The 15,610-nt window shown below is 33.2% G+C and overlaps 1 non-coding gene across 1 annotated transcript; it reads right to left on the reverse strand.

The window, feature by feature from the left end:
- Positions 1-11,138: 11,138 nt before the first annotated feature.
- On the reverse strand, positions 11,139-11,245 carry LOC141510335 (U6 spliceosomal RNA). The gene has a single exon (XR_012474833.1). It is a non-coding gene; the product is annotated as a U6 spliceosomal RNA (small nuclear RNA).
- Positions 11,246-15,610: the final 4,365 nt, after the last annotated feature.

A 15,610-nucleotide genomic window follows, 5' to 3' on the forward strand; every position in this document is an offset into this window, starting at 1 on the left:
TTGATCTCCAATGTCTATTATTCTCTTAAAAATTAGTTTACAGGGAAATGAGTCAAATTTGTAAAAATAAAAGTCATTTTCCAACTGATTGAAGGATATTACAGTTGTTTTTAGAAGAAATCAAAACTGTCTATAGTCATATGAAATAGATACTTTAAATCACTATTGATTGGAGAATTGCATATTGAAACAACTCTGAAGTTGTTCACCTTGTATTGATCAGAAATGACAAATGATGAAGGGGATGTGGGAAAATAGATACACTAATGAGCTGTTGGTCTTGTGAACTGGTCTAAATATTCTGGAGAGCACTTTGAAACTATGCCCAAAGGGTTTTAAAACCAACTACTCTTTGACTCAGAAATACTATTACTTTGTCTGCATCCCAAAGATTACACACACACACACACACACACACACACACACACACACACACACAGGAGAATGATCTATAAGTCCAAAAGTATTTATAGAAGCTCTTTCCATTGTAGCAAAGAATTGGAAATTGAGATGATGCTTATCTATTGAAGAATGACTGAACAAATTTTGATATCTGATTGTGATGTAGTATTATTGTGATTAAAAAAATGATGAGGTGGTGGTTTTGGAATAATAAACAAGTAAAAAAAAAAGAACCAACAAAATCAAAAAACCTCCAAATAAACATGATAATCTATATGTACTGAAGAAAAGTGAAGTGAGAAGAATCAGGACATCACTATACACAACAATGATAAAGTCATGAAGATGAACAACTGTGAAAGAGTTAGCTGCTCTGATCACAACAATAATCCAAGACTACTCTAAAGGACTCATAATGAAAAAATGCTATCCACCTCTCAAAAGAGAACTAATGAGCTCTGAATACAAATTGAAAAATAACTTTCTCTCTTTTGAAAAAAAAAATAGAAAAGTGGAGGTCCATTCTAAACCCAATTAATCACAAAAGGCTTAGACTTATTAATTGAATCAATCACACCTTACCTAGTTGTCAATGTCTTTAAGCAATTTGAAGGGATCAAAGAGACATCCTTCCTGGTTTCTAATAGAACAATAGTGTTCCATGACATGCATATACCACAGTGTGCTAAGCCATTCCCCAATTGAAGGACATTTACTTGATTTCCAATTCTTTGCCACCACAAACAGGACTGCTATGGATATTCTTGCACAAGTGATGTTTTTATCCTTTTGCATCATCTCTTCAGGGTATAGACCCAATAGTGGTATTGCTGGGTCAAAGGGTATGCACATTTTTGTTGCCCTTTGGGTGTAGTTCCAAATAGCTCTCCAGAAGGGTTGGATGAGTTCACAGCTCCACCAACAGTGTAATAGTGTCCCAGATTTCCCACAACCCTTCCAACAATGATCATTATCCTTTCTGGTCATATTGGCCAATCTGAGAGGTGCGAGGTGATACCTCAAAGAAGCTTTAATTTGCATTTCTCTAATAATTAATGATTTAGAGCAATTTTTCATATGGCTATGGATTGCTTTGATCTCCTCATCTGTAAATTGCCTTTGCACAATCCTTTGACTATTTGTCAATTGGGGAATGGCTTTTGGTTTTAAAAATGAGATTTAGTTAGTTCTCTGTATATTTTAGAAATGAGTCCTTTGTCAGAATCATTAGTTGTAAAGATTGTTTCTCAATTTATTAAATTTCTTTTGATCTTAGTTACTTGGTTTTATCTGATTCACCATATTTTTTATGGGTTAATAAAAAAGTGCACCCATGTGAAAGTAGAGAAAGCTTTCTTGAGGGCAAATAAATTTCCTGAGGAAAGATAAACAAGGATCTAGAGACCAGATTGACTAGGAAATTACCTTTTTTAAAAAATCAAAAGCTCTTCTAAAATTCAAAAGATCATAAGAGCTGGAGTTCCTATCAGTTTACTAATTTATATGAAATAACAAGGGCTGACAGTCCCCCAACTAGAGATCTCTAAGCAAAGTCTTAATTACTACCTTTCAGGTTTTCTATAGAAAAGTATACTATTTTCATTCAGTCTGTAATAGACTGTTTAGGTTTTTGAGTCACTTTCAAACTTATATGAATGCAAATATAACATATTATTGAGTTGTTATTAAGTTTAAAGGTAGCATCTCTTAGAGCACTACAAGGCAATGGAGTTATTTTACGTTCTTTAAAGACTCTGAATATAATAATAACTTGAAAGGAAGGAGGCTCTAATGCTTTAAATTGCATTAATAATTCTAAAATTTAGAATGAAGTTATTTGTGACTGTTATGATGTTCTTACATAGAAGGCAAAGTTCAGGGCAGCTAGGTGGCAAAGTGGATTGAACATTGGCCTCTGACCTCAAAGAGTAGCTGTGTGATCCTAAGTTACTTAATCGTATTTGCCTTAGTTTCCTCATCTGGAAACAGAGATGATTGAGGAAATAGCAAAGCACTCCAATATCTTTGCCAGTAAAGCCCCCCAAAAGGGTCACAAACAGCTCCGAATGAAAAATGACTAAACAACATAGATTACAACCAGTTACATTGGTCAAAAGAAAATTATTGATGTGTCATATTTCTTATCTCTTCCAAGTCATGGATATGTGTTGACAGGGTAGAGAGGATAGAACTTTGTTGGGTAGCAGTGTCCTAGGAGTTTTAGAATTAAAAACAACATGTTCAGGTAAAAAGAACCCTGCAAGTCAGGATGATTGGATGTTTCACTTCAATGTGAAGAAATCTCAGCTAAGAGACTACATGTAGAAAAGTAGTTTATATATAAAGAATCTAAGTGTCTCATTGTAAACTATATAAATGCAACTAGCCTCAACAGGTTTTTTAAAAGCCTGATATTTCACTTCTACATTGGTTACGTTCTTTTCCTTAGCCCTGGATGTTGAAGTAACTGAGTTCTCCTTACCTTATAATCTAAACTTTTCTGTCTCAGTCATGGGAACCTTGATTTAGATATTCTTGTCTTTCTTAGCTTTCACACAGATCCTCTTTATAAATTCTTTTTTCCCCAGAATCTACTTGGAAGAACTAAATTCTAGGCACCTTGCCTCTAGTCAGCTGTGATGTTCCTAGCTAGCCCTGTAGTTTTCCAGTCTGCATCACTTCATTTCTCCATCTGATCTGATTTCTCTGTTTGGGGGAGCAAGTATCATCCTCAGTCAGTTTCTCTCAGTGCATCTTCATTCCTTTTTAGAATTCCAGCTTTCTTTAAAGAGTTGCTATTCTTCCTTCCTTTTTCTTCTTCTTCTTCTTCTTCTTCTTCTTCTTCTTCTTCTTCTTCTTCTTCTTCTTCTCCCCCTTCCTCTAGTTCTTCTTTTCTTTTTTAATTGATATTTCATTTTTCCAAATATATGTTATGAAAGTTTTTCAACATTCACTCAGATACATATGTATATTTTAATTTACAAAATTTCCTTCCATCATCCCTTCCCACTCCCCTCCCCTCAGTGGCAAACAGTCAGGCATACATATTTTTGACAAACATGTTTGCAGATATGTCATTTTCAATATGATGAATTAGGATTAAGGGAAAGAGATACATAAGAGATAATTTTATACAGTGTTCATCAGATTCTGCAAGTTTTTTGTTTTTGTTTTGTTTTTCTTCTTCTGGATGGGAATAGCATTATCCATAGCTGCTCTAATAAGCTTGTCCTAGCTCTCTGAACTGCTGAGAGGAGCTGCATCCTAGAACCTAGAAAGAGGATTGAACAGGAAATAATTAATTTTTACTATATAAAGTTTGTTTTCGTATATATTAAATTTAATATGATGTATCAAACACTTCCTGTTTATCTGTCTTCTCCTATGAACTTTCTTCTGCTCTATTTGATTTTTTAATATTTCCCTGATATTCATTTTCTATCACTGTCTGCCCACATCTCAAAAAATATTTAAAAATATAATAAATAGTTTCATTTGTAATAGCATATCATACTCTGTACCTCTAGACTATCATTTCTTAGCCACAGGTGAGAAGCATGATTCAGAATAAATCTTTTGGAATTGATCGATTTATTACTCACAATTTTTATGACTTCCAAAGTTGTTTTCCTTTATATTAATGAAATGATTATTTAAATATTTCTTCTTGTTCTGCTATTTTCATCTTCCATAAGTTTATGCAAGTCTCATTAGGTTTCACTGAATCCATCTTTAATCACTTCTTTTGGTATAAAAATATTACATTAATTCATACAGCACAACATGTTCAACCATTCTCCTTATTCTCATACTAATCCCCTTTTTAATTCCTATGGACTTCAAAATCATGACTCTCATCCTGAATTATAATTGCTGAGTCATAGTCCTTACCTTCTAACAACACTTGTGACCCTCTCACCCTGTAATATCCCTCTTTAAGACTTTATCCTTCCCTCTCCCATTGATGAGCTTTCCTAGACCCTTGTTTTTGTGAAGTCATATGCCACTACAGAAAACTTCATTCTCTTTACACAAGTCAATTTTCCACCCATTTTCCCAAAAAAAGAAAAACAAGAACAAAAAAAGTTAGACTATAAGTTCCTTGTTATCAGGGATCAGGTGCTTACACTTTTTTTACATGTTATTTATTTCCCTAGCACTGAACACATTATCTGATACATAGTAAGTGGTTAAAATATGCTCATTTTTTTGTTTGTTCATTCTTTTCTTCTTGATGACTATCTACATACCTCTAGTTCATTGATATAAGAAGTGTTCTTCTGAAATGTTTTCTCTTTGATATCTTTGATCTATAAGCAGTTTAGGAAAAACCAAACAACTTATTGATAAGTATTTGCAATAATCCACACTTTACAGTCTCTCACCTTGCAATGAAAGAAAGAAGGTGTATTTTCTCAATTCTTCTCTAAGATCAAACTTGGTCATTATAAATAAATGGCTTTAGATTTTGTAGCCATCTTTCCAAATAACTGGCATTGATTTGTGGTTTTCAAGTTTATAAAGAACAATTGAGACAACTGAAGAATTTGACTGAAATCAATTGAGATTGTGTCAGCCAAACCACAAGGGTACAGTTTTGTCTTATTCTTTAATTACTTCAGGAATAGGTTTATCTTGCTATTTATTCTGGTTTAAGTAGAAAGTATTATATAAAAAGAAACCTGGGAATCAAGAGCTATGATTTCTGTTACCTCCCTTGCCACTAATTTTTTTACATGATTTTGGGGAAGTCACCTACCTTTGCTACACTTCTTTGTATTTCTGTAAAATGAGGAAGTTGGCCTAGGTGATCTCTAAGGCCCTTCTAGTTCTAATATTTTATTCTTCCATAATGACTGATTCCTTCCTGCTCATTATCACTATGTTCCCTGAAGGCTTTCAGTTTGCAAGGGCGAAGGACTGATCATGCTCAGAAAGAAGGAGCATGAATTATTCACCAATAGAATATGGTTCTTTTCCTGGTGACTACTTGACTATCTCAGACCACCTGATGAGCTTGTCTAATATTGATGCAGGCTTAAGTACTTTTAAAAGGAGACTGAATGACACCATTGTACATGGTTTCAATTAATATTCCTCAAGATGATTGAATAGCAGTGTTTCTTATAGTAAGAGGATACTTAAAAAAACATAATAGAATACCATTGTCATAGCTGACAAATAATAGCTGTTCCCAGTATGAATATTTCAGAAATCAGGATCATATAACCAGGCCTGAGTGGTGTGAGTATTCATAAATTGTTCTACCTGAGTAGTTAAGTTCAATCCCAGGGTCAAAACAGCCAGAGAGGTTCTATATGTATTTTTATTTTGTGCAGCAATTTCACTCAGATGTCAGAAGTATATATGCTATTAGGAAAAACCTGAAACCCCAACTAAAATCTATAAATAAAGGGGTAATTGCAGGGCCTGACATTTTAGAAATAGAAATCTTAAAATCTTAATTTTCAGACTAGAGATGTTTCAGTCCACTGTCTCTGCATAAAACAAAAACAAAAACAAAATAAAACAATATTGCTTCTAAGTTTATTATATTATTTTATCTGGAGCTTTCTTTAGGCCTCTGTAGCTGTCAATGAAAGTATTAAAGACAACTAATCATAATAACAATTATCCCTCACACATAAAATAACAAAAAAATCACATTTGTATTTAATCCTCCCACCAATCATGTATAAGCTTGTACTATTCTGTTTTTCATAAATGACAAAATTGAGACTCAAGAATTTTAAGTATTTTCCTGACCCAATGGGGCAAAGTCTATGAGTGGCAGAATAAGGAGTAAAATGAGATCTTTATAAGTCTAGCATTAAATTTTACTAATAATGCCGTGTTGTCCCTCTGAAGCATGCGGTATAGTTTAATGTTATTATTTAATTAGTCATACATTTTTAACACATGTCCAGTTCAATGCATTATACTGATCCTGTTCTACTTCACCTGAAACAGAAAGAATTTTGATATAATTGTAAAAAGTTATATATGACTTAATCATTTTAAAGCATTATTTCAAAATTCTTTCCAAATGAATAGATCAATTTACAACTCCATCTGCATTGCATTATTGCATTTATCTTAGATTCAGTTCCTCAGATATTTATCATTTCCAACTATTCTACTTTGCTAGATACAAGGAAAAAAACAAATTATTGTTTTAATTTGCATTTCTTTTATAAGTAATTTGGAGCAATTTTCATGTGACAAAAGAAGTTTGTATTTTCCTTTTCTCTCTCTCTCTCTCATTTTTCTTTAAATGTCTATCTAATTTCAATTAACACTTTATATTTTCTTTTTTCCCTTTTTTAAAAAAATATTTATTTTTATCCATATGTACATATGTATTTCCAAGTTATAAAATTTCCCTCCACCCTCCCTTCCCACCCCCATTTACCTTCTTGGCAGGGAGCAGTCAGGTTAGCATTTTACATACATATTTTGTTAAACATGTTTACAAATGAGTACTTTTTGGCATGAGTAATTGGGATTAAGGAAAAGAGATACAAAAGAGACAATTTTTTACAAAGTGTTTATCAGATTTGAAAGGGCTGTGTGTTTGTGTGTGTGTGTGTGTGTGTGTGTGTGTGTGTGTGCTTTGTTTTGTCTTGTTTTCCTTCCTCTGGTAGGGATAAGATTGTCCATAACCAGTCAAATACAGCTTTCTTAGCTCTCTGGACTGCTGAGAAAGCTGCTTCCATCAATATTTTTCATCTCAACATGTTGTTGATGTTTACAATGTTCTCTTGAATCACTTCATACTTTTCGAAATACTGTCACATACAACAGCCAAAGTTCATTCTGATAGTTCATTTCAATAAATTCAATAAAAGTTCAATTCAATAAATATTTCATACAAAGCTACTTTCTCTGATATGTTTTTAATATTTACTTTGGGAAGCAGAAATGATCTAGATCTAGAAAAAATAGAACAGTGATATTTTCAAGTTACTGGTATCAATATGATTTAGGGATTTTGTTTCAAGATATGAAGAAGAATGAAAAAAGCAAGAAACCCAACCTAGGTAGGCTTAACTTGTCATTTCATTGTATACACCTATACATTTAAAAAAAAAAAAGGACATTCAAAGTTAACAGATAACATTGAGAATAAAATGAAACAATACATAAATACTGTTTCAGGAATAATAACAATAACATCAACTTCTAACCTTTTAAGAACATCTAGACCTTGCTTCCCATCTAATTCCTATTCCCATTCCTTCTATTTATATTTAACATTTCTCTAAGCAACCTTGTGATAAGTTTCATGCCACCTCTTGAAAATTTTCACATTTGCAATAGTTCAGACACAGATTCTTAGTAACTCTCAATATTTTCAAATGTTGCCAGGCAAACAAAGGTAGGTGTAGATGAGACAGAAAACAGCTTTGTGAATGAATGAAGTGTGGCTGTGGAACCCCCATCACACTTCTCCTAATCAGGTTGTCACATTTGCATGTGATACAGAGTGTACAGACATGTTGGCATTACACTCAGCTTTTGTGTGATCATAAAAATAGGAGTGCTCTTGAAAGGTGATGTAACTGAACTGATCAGGCCTCTAAGAACCTAACTTTTAACTTCAGAAACTAGCCTTCTACTTACTGTTCCCAGGTCTGTTTCAATCTGCTATCTGCTCTGGTTACTTTTTTTTAATTGCTAATTATTTGGTGATTTTTGTTATTGTGGTTGCTGAGGAAGTAGTACACTACTCCAATAGAACATAGAAGTCCCAAATTTGCCATTGAATTCCATCAAATGCATGAAATAGTTTAATGAGGATGTCTAGCCAAGATAATGGAGAGAAGCCAGGCACTGGTTTTAAGCTCTCCTGACTTTCCCTCAGAACTGACAAAAATCAAACCTCTTAACAGATTTTGGTGTGACAGAGCCTACAAAACAGCAGAGGTTATCATCTTCCAACAAAGTCTGTCCTAGGGGGGAGCATGGATATGCCCAGAGAAGAGAGGGCAGTCCTAGGGCACTGGCAGCAGGATGAGGCAGGGAATGGAAGTGGTAACCTTGGTGGTGTGCTGGGTGGGAAGACTGGGAGATTTCTTACATGCAAACTGAGAGAACTCTGGTGCAGCTGCTAGGGACACCTATTCAATCAGTACAGCCTAATCACAAAGCAACCCTTCCAGAGCTACTCCCCACCCTCAACCAGTCCTGTAGGGCCTAGTAGGAGGGCCTAGTATTCCCCAGTACAAACACAGAAACAGCCTCAGGTACATGGCCAGGAGACTTCCCCAGCCCTGACTACAAACACCCAGAGAAACCCTTGGGTGTTTCCAGTCCTGACAGCACTGAGGACAGCCCAGATCCAGCCTCAGGGCTAGGGAGTGGGCTGACATCCTCAACAGGGACAATCTAGAGAAAATTTCTGTCATGCCTTACTCCTTGATCCATTGAGTAATCCCTTGGAGTTCCTCACTCCAGTGAGCAAGGCCTCCAGTGCTTTCAGCACCAAAGATATGCAAATAAGCCTCCCCCAACACAAAACCCTATGGAAAGGCTAACATTTGCTCAGCTCAAAAAAAGTTCTATTGAATGTTATGAAGATAAGGACACTAGCTCAGAAAAGAAGGGGCACTATATGTGAAGATTCAGAGGATAGATAATATGAATTGGTCTCCAGTCCAGGAAGGCTTCTTCAAAGAGATCAGAAAGGAGTTTAAAAATGAAATGGAAAAGTTGGGGAAAAAAATGCAAGAGTGAATATAGCACCAACCCTGGAGTCAGGAGAATCAGAGTTCAAATCCTGCCTCAGATACTTAATAACTGCCTGGCTGTGTGACCTTAGGCAAGTCACTTAACCCCATTGCCTTAAATAAAATTTTTTAAAAATTAAAAAAAAAGAAAAGAAGTAATCTCCGCAGATGATAACATACCTAGAGAACCCTAAATAAGTCCACATAAATCCTCAGCATTTTTATATTTTACTAACAAGGCACAGCAGCAAGAGATAGAAAATTTAAAATAACTTCAGACAACATAAAATACTCAGAAGCCTACCTGCCAAGGCAGACTCAGAAAATTTATGAAAACAGTTTTAAAATGCTTTTCACACAAATAAATAAACTAATAAACAACTAAATAACTGGGTAAATGTCAATTGTTCATGGGTAGGCTGAGATAATAAAAATGACAATTCTACTTAAATTAAATTAGTTATTTAGTGCCATACCAGTCAAACTTCCAAAAAATTGCTTTAATGAACTAGATAAAATAGTAACTAAATTCATATGGAGGACCAAAAGGTCAAAAATATCAAGGGAATTAATAAAAAAATGCAAAGGATGGTGGCCTAGCCATATTAGATCTAAAGTTTTATTATAAAGCATCAGTCATCAAAACTATGTGGTATTGGCTAATAAATAGAGTAGTGGATCAGTAGACTAGATTAGTTGCAAAAGAACAGCAGTAAATACCTATAGTAATCTAATGTTTGATAAACCCAAAGATTGCAGCTTCTGGGATAAAAACTCACTTTTGGATAAAAATTGCTGGGAAAACTGTTAGATAGTATGGCAGAAACAAGGCATATATCTCACATCCTATACCAAGATAAGGTATAAATGCATGAAGTATATAGGCACAAAAGATAATATTATAGGCCAATTAAAAGAAAAAAGGAATAGTTTATCTGTCAGGTCTATGGAAAAGGGGAGCAGTTTCTGACCAAGAACAGACAGAGAATAATATAAAAAGCAAACTGGATAATTTTAATTACATTAAACTAAAAAAGTTTTTGCACAAACAAAATCACTATAATCAGGATCAAAAGGAATGTAGTAAATTGGGAATGACAAAATATATACAGAACTGAGTCAAATTTTTCAAAAAACAAGTCATTTCCCAATTGACAAATTGTCAAACTATATGGAAAGGCATTTCTCAGATGAACAAACCAAAGTTATCTCTAATTCATATGAAAATTGCTCTAAATTATTATTGATTAGAGAAATGAAAACTAAGACATCTCTGAGGTACCACCTCATACTTCCCAGTTTCTTCAATATGACTAGAAAAGAAAGTGACCACTGTTGAAAGGGATTTGGGAAATCTGGGACACTAATGCATTGTTAGTGGAGTTGTGAACTGATTCAACCTTTCTGGAGAGTAACTTGGAATTGTGCCCAAAGGGCAACAAAAGTGTGCATACCTTTTAATCCAGTTTTATTCTACTCCTTTAGGGGAAGCTAAGTGGTGCAATGGATAGATCATCCGTCCTGGAGTCAGGAGTACCTGAGTTTAACTATGACCTCAGACACTTAATAATCACCTAGCTGTGTGGCTTTGGGCAAGCCACTTAACCCCATTGCCTTGCAAAAAACCCCCAAAACTGCTGGTCTGTATCCTGAAGAGACCATGAAAAAGGGTAAAAATCTCACATTAGCAAAAATATTCATAGCAGATCTTTTCCTAGAGGCAAAGAATTAGATAGTGTAAGGATGCCTATCAATTGGGAATTGACTAAACAAATTGTGGAATATGTATGTATGTATGTGTTGGAACATGATTATTCTGTAAGAAATAAGAACCAGAATTTAAGAAAAGCCTTGAATGACTTGCCTGAATTGTTGCTGAGTGAAATGAGCAGAATCAGAAGAACATTATATATACTAAAACTGCATGAGATGATGATCAACCAATATAGACATGTTCATTTCAGCAATATAATAATCAAAGACAGTTTTATTTTATTTTATTTTTTTTAAAATATGGAACACTTCAGGGATTTGCGTGTCATCCTTGTGCAGGGGCCATGCTAATCTTCTCTGTATTGTTCCAATTTTAGTATATATGCTGCCAAAGTGAGCACCAAAGACAATTTTAAAAGAAATGTTATGAAAAATACCATTCATATTCAGAGTTTAAATGGAGAACAAAGGTTATTATCTTCAATTTTTAAAAGTAGTTTTATCTATTAGGTCTTTTTTTCCTCTCTAAGGTTTTCTTTCTTCCATTTGGATCTTATTCTTTTTTCACAACATGATCAATATGGATCTATGTTTAGCATAGCTATAAATATAGATCCTATATCAGATTAATTTCTCTTAGGGGGAGGGAAGAGGGAAGGAAAAGAGGAAGAAAACTATAAAACTCAAAATCTTGCAAAATAAATTAGTAAAAACTACTAGTTGGAAAAATAAATAAAATCTTTTTTTAAAAAAATTTAATCATTTCTAAAGGAGTGAAACTTTTTAACCATTAAAGGAAATGTTATTGGGGCAGCTAGGTGGCGCAGTGGATAAAAGCACTGGCCCTGGAGTCAGGAGTACCTGGTTTCAAATCCGGTCTCAGACACTTAATAATTGCCTAGCTGTGTGGCCTTGGGCAAGCCACTTAACCCCATTTGCCTTGCAAAAAAACCAAAAACCTAAAAAAAAAAGAAATGTTATGATATGATGGAAGAATTATTTTTATAATTACTTAAACTGTATTCTTTTTTAATTGATAATTAATTTTTCCAAATACATGTAATAAGTTCTTTTTGGCATGTATCTGTATGCATATGCATATTTTTAAGTTACCAATTTTCCTTTCATTCTCCCTTGCCACTCCCTTCCCCTCAGCAGTGAACTGTCAGGTTAACTTTGTACATATATATTGTTTATAAACACGTTTACAGATTAGTCCCTTTTTGGCATGAGGGACTAGGATTAAGGGAAAGAAATACATAAGTGATAATTTTATAAAATGTTTGTCAGATTCTGAAGGGTTTTTTTTTTGCTTTTTTTTCTTGTTTTATTTTGTATTTCTTCCTCTGAATAGGGATAATCCTTAGCCTTGTCTATTATGGTTGTCCTAGCTCTTTGAACTGCTGAGAGGATCTTCTTCAATCAAGGTTAATCATATCACAATGTTGTTTTTAATGTGTATATTGTTCTCTTGTTTTTGCTCCTTTCCTCAGAATCAAATCCTGTAGCTCATTTCATGCTTCTCTAGAGTCCAACCATTTATGGTTTCTTATAGAACAATAATATTCCATAGTAAGCCATTACACTATTTATTAACCACTACCATGCAGGTTTGATGACTATTGCTCTATAGTATAGTTTTAGATCTGGTAGAGCTAGGCCATTTTCCTTTGCATTCCCCCCCTCCCCCATCAGTTCCCTTGCTATTCCTGACTTTTTGTTACTCCAAAAGAATTTTTGTTTCTATTTTTTTCTAGCTTGATAAAATAGTTATTTGGTAGATTGATTGATTGGGATGACACCAAATAAGTAATTTAATTTGGGTAGAATTGTCATTTAAAATATATTAGTTCGACCTAACCATGAACAATTGACATTTTTTCAATTGTTTAGGTTTGACTTTATTTATGTGAGAAGCGCTTTATAATTGAATTCATACAGTTTCTGGGTTGGTTTTGGGAGGTAGATTCCCAAGTATTTAACGTTGTCCATAATTACTTTAATTGGAATTTCTTGTTCTTGGGTTTTGTTTATATATATATATATATATATGAATGCTGATGATTTATGTGGGTTTATTTTATATGCTACACCTTTGCTGAATTTGTTAATTGTTTCAAGGAATTTTTAGATGATTTTCTCAGCTTCTCTAGGTGTACCATTGAAAGGTCCCTAACATAGCATCATATCATCTTCAGATACTGAAAGTTTTGCTTCCTCATTGACAATTCCAATTCCTTCAATTTCTTTTTCTTCTCTTATTGTTATAGCTAGCATTTCAAATACTATATTGAATAGTATTGAATACTATACATCAAATACTGTATTTGAATACTATATTGAATAGGTGGTAATGGGCATCCTTATTTCACCCCTGATTTTATTGGAAATTTTCCCCGAGTTAATTCCCATTATATATAATTTTTGTTGATGTTTTAGATAGATACTATTTGTTATTTTAATGGAAATTCCATTTATTCCTAAAATTTCTATTTTTTAATAGTAATGATATTATATTTTATCAAAGGTTTTTCCAGTATCTATTGAGATAATCATATGATTTGTATTGTTTTTGCTACTGATATGCTCAATTACTTTGAGTGTTTTCCTAATATTGAACCATCCCTGACTACTTGGTACACATCCTAGTAATAATTAGCTGTAGTCTCAACCAACCATTAATAAACTCCCTAAGAAAACATCTCTAGGTCCAAATGGATTTACAAGTGAATTCTACCAAACATTTAAGTAACAATTAGTTCCTAGTCTATGTAAACTTTTATGACACAGACATAGTGCTGATATGTAAACAAGGAAAAACCAAAATAGACAAAGAAAATTATAGACCATTCTCTTAATGACTGTATCATAAAAGGAATTTGACAGACCTCTTTTCTTATTTTTTAAAACTAGTTTACATAGAATAGGAACTAATTGTACCTTAAATGTTTGGTAGAATTCACTTGTAAATCCATTTGGACCTAGAGATGTTTTCTTAGGAAGTTTATTAATGGTTCAATTTATTTTTCTGAAATGGGGTTATTTAAATAATTTATTTCCTCTTTTATTAATCTGAGCGGTTTGTATTTTTGTAAATACACATCCATTTCACTCAGGTGATTCAATTTATTTGCATACAATTCATTAAATAGTTCCAAATTATTTTTTTAATTTCCTACTCATTTGGTGGTTAGTTCATCTTTTTGTTTTTGATATTGATAATTTGACTATCTTTAAATTAGATTGACCAAATGGTTTTCTATTTTATTTGCTTTATGAAACCAAATCTTAGTTTTATTTATGAGATCAATGATTTTCTTGCTTTCAATTTTATTAATTTCTCCCTTGATTTTCAGAATTTCTAATTTGATATTTAATTATAGATCTTTAATTTGTTCCTTTTCTAGCTTTTTTAGTTGCATACCCAAGTCATTGATTTCCTCTTTCTCTATTTTATTCATATAGCCATTTAGAGATATAAAGTGCCCCCTCAAAATAGCTTTGGCTGTGTCCCATATATTTTGGTATGGTGTATCATTAGTGTCATTTTCTTGGATATAATTATTTATTATTTATATTATTTGCTGTTTGATCCATCCATTATTTAAGATAAAGTTATTTAATTTCCAATTAGTTTTTGGTTTATCTTTCCATGGCCCTTTTTTACATGTAATTCCATTGCATCATGGTCTGAGAAGTGTATAGTTATTATTTGTGCCTTTCTGCATTTGATTATAAAGTTTCTGTGCCCTAGTACATGGTCAGTTTTTTTTAGGTGCCATGTACTGCTGAGAAAAGGTATATTCTTTTCTATCCCTATTAAGTTTTCTCCAGAGGTCTATCATATCTCAATTTTCTAAGATTTCATCCACTTTCTTAACTTCCTTCTTGCTTATTACATTGTTAGATTTATTTAGTTCTAAGAGAAAGCTGATGTCCCCCATTATTAAAGTTTTGCTGTCTATGTCTCCTTGTAATTCACTCAGCTTTTCCTCTAGGAATCTGGATGCTATACCATTAGGTGCATACATGTTTAGTAATGATATAGATTCATTACCATTGGTGTCTTTTAAGAAGATGTTGTTTCCTTCTTTATTCTTTTTAATGAGATCGATTTTTGCTTTTACTTTATCTGGGATTAGGATTGCTACCCCTGATTTTTTTACTTCACCTGAGGTAGAATATATTTTAGTCCATCCTTTTACCTTTACCTTTGTGTATCTCTCTGCTTCAAATGTGTTTCTTGTAAACAATATATTATAGGATTTTGGTTTTTAATTCAGTCTGCTATCTACTTCTGTTTTAATGGACAGTTTATCACATTCACATTTACAGTTAAGATTATTAATTCTGTATTTCCCTCTGTGCTTTCTTCATTTATATTTTTCTCTTTCCTTTCCTCTTAATCCTCCTCACCAAATTTTACTCCATTTCCACTTTAACCTTTCATTTTAAAATTTTGCTTTGAATTTATTTTCACTTATACCTTCATCTTCCCTTTTATCAGTCCCTTCTTCCTGTAGCATTCCCTTCTTTTGTCCCCCTACCCCTTCCCTGTAGATTAGGATAGAGCTTTAAACCAAAGTGGGAATGTATCTAATTCCCTCTCTAGGCCAAATCTATTGAAGAGAATATACTCAGTGTTCACACTCTCCCCTTTTTCCCACTAAAATTATAAATCTTTGTGCCCCTTCACCTGGTGTTAACACTCAAGTACTATTAATCAGCTATCATCAATCCTAGCTTGATTAATTGATTGCTTGATA

This window comes from Macrotis lagotis, chromosome 1 (genome assembly GCF_037893015.1).
Source record: "Macrotis lagotis isolate mMagLag1 chromosome 1, bilby.v1.9.chrom.fasta, whole genome shotgun sequence".
NCBI lineage: Eukaryota > Metazoa > Chordata > Mammalia > Peramelemorphia > Peramelidae > Macrotis > Macrotis lagotis.